Genomic DNA, 2,500 nt, shown 5'->3' with positions numbered 1-2,500 from the left:
GCGGTCTATGCATCGGGCGCGCTTGGGGCGACTACCAGTGCCAACCCCTTATCCCGCGACGCGTCCGACAAAGAGAACGTTCCAAGGCGGCAGAGGAGGTTACCAGCCGAAGGATGCAGTAGCAATAACAGGTATAGTTCCGCGGCGGCCGAGAAGACTCACCGCATAGGAATCGGGATGCGAGGCGAGGGATGCGGCGGGAAGGCCCCGACGGCTAAACGGAAGAGGCTGCAGGGCCGCCTCGGAATGGTCCAAGCATCGGACGCGATTGGGACGACTACCAGTGCCAACCCCTTATCCCGCGATGCGTCCGATACACAGATAGTTCCAAGGCGGCCGAGGAGCCTCACCGCATATCAATCGGGGTGCGAGGCGAGGGATGGGGCGGGAAGGCCCCAACGGCTAGACGGAAGAGGCTTCAGGGCCACCTCGGAATGCTCCAAGCATCGGACGCGCTTGGGGCGACTACCAGTGCCAACCCCTTATCCCGCGATGCGTCCGATACACAGATGGTTCCAAGGCGGCCGAGGAGCCTCACCGCATAGCAATCGGGGGTGCGAGGCGAGGGATGGGGCGGGAAGGCCCCAACGGCTAGACGGAAGAGGCTTCAGGGCCGCCTCGGAATGGTCCAAGCATCGGACGCGCTTGGGGCGACTACCAGTGACAACCCCTCATCCCGCGATGCGTCCGATACGAAGATGGTTCCAAGGCGGCCGAGGAGCCTCACCGCATAGCAATCGGGGTGCGAGGTGGGGGATGCGGCGAGATGGCCCCAACGGCTAGACGGAAGAGGCCACAGGGCCGCGTCGGAATAGTCCAAGCATCGGACGCGCTTGGGGCGACTACCAGTGACAACCCCTTATCCCGCGATGCGTCCGATACGAAGATAGTTCCAAGGCGGCCGAGGAGCCTCACCGCATAGCAATCCGGGTGCGAGGTGGGGGATGCGGCGAGATGGCCCCAACGGCTAGACGGAAGAGGCTGCAGGGCCGCCTCGGAATAGTCCAAGCATCGGACGCGCTTGGGGCGACTACCAGTGACAACCCCTTATCCCGCGATGCTTCCGATACGAAGACAGTTCCAAGGCGGCCGAGGAGCCTCACCGCATAGCAATGGGGGTGCGAGGTGAGGGATGCGGCGAGATGGCCCCAACGGCTAGACGGAAGAGGCCACAGGGCCGCCTCGGAATAGTCCAAGCATCGGACGCGCTTGGGGCGACTACCAGTGACAACCCCTTATCCCGCGATGCATCCGATACGAAGATAGTTCCCAGGCGGCCGAGGAGCCTCACCGCATAGCAATCGGGGTGCGAGGCGAGGGATGCGGCGAGATGGCCCCAAAGGGTAGACGGAAGAGGCTGCGGGGCCGCCTCGGAATAGTCCAAGCATCGAACGCGCTTGGGGCGACTACCACTGCCAACCCCTTATCCCGCGATGCGTCCGATACACAGATAGTTCCGAGGCGGCCGAGGAGCTGGGGGATGCGGCGAGATGGCCCCAACGGCTAGACGGAAGAGGCTGCAGGGCCGCCTCGGAATAGTCCAAGCATCGGACGCGCTTGGGGCGACTACCAGTGACAACCCCTTATCCCGCGATGCGTCCGATACACAGATAGTTCCGAGGCGGCCAAGGAGCCTCACCGCATAGCAATCGTGGTGCGAGGTGGGGGATGCAGCGAGATGGCCCCAACGGCTAGACGGAAGAGGCTGCAGGGCCGCCTCGGAATGGTCCAAGCATCGGACGCGCTTGGGGCGACTACCACTGCCAACCCCTTATCCCGCGATGCGTCCGATACACAGATAGTTCCAAGGCGGCCGAGGAGCCTCACCGAATAGCAATCGGGGTGCGAGGCGAGGGATGCGGCGAGAAAGCCCCAACGGCTAGAGGGAAGAGGCTTCAGGTCCGCCTCGGAATGGTCCAAGCATCGGACGCGCTTGGGGCGACTACCAGTGACAACCCCTTATCCCGCGACGCGTCCGATACACAGATAGTTCCAAGGCGGCCGAGGAGCCTCACCGCATAGCAATCGGGGTGCGAGGCGAGGGATGCGGCGAGAAGGACCCAACGGCTAGACGGAAGAGGCTTCAGGGCCGCCTCGGAATGGTCCAAGCATCGGACGCGCTTGGGGCGACTACCAGTGACAACCCCTTATCCCGCGACGCGTCCGATACACAGATAGTTCCAAGGCGGCCGAGGAGCCTCACCGCATAGCAATCGGGGTGCGAGGCGAGGGATGCGGCGAGAAGGACCCAACGGCTAGACGGAAGAGGCTTCAGGTCCGCCTCGGAATGGTCCAAGCATCGGACGCGCTTGGGGCGACTACCAGTGACAACCCCTTATCCCGCGACGCGTCCGATACACAGATAGTTCCAAGGCGGCCGAGGAGCCTCACCGCATAGCAATCGGGGTGCGAGGCGAGGGATGCGGCGAGAAGGACCCAACGGCTAGACGGAAGAGGCTTCAGGGCCGCCTCGGAATGGTCCAAGCATCGGACGCGCTTG

Source organism: Cryptomeria japonica, unplaced genomic scaffold (genome assembly GCF_030272615.1).
Source record: "Cryptomeria japonica unplaced genomic scaffold, Sugi_1.0 HiC_scaffold_686, whole genome shotgun sequence".
Lineage (NCBI taxonomy): Eukaryota > Viridiplantae > Streptophyta > Pinopsida > Cupressales > Cupressaceae > Cryptomeria > Cryptomeria japonica.
Note: the sequence above shows the minus strand (reverse complement) of the source record.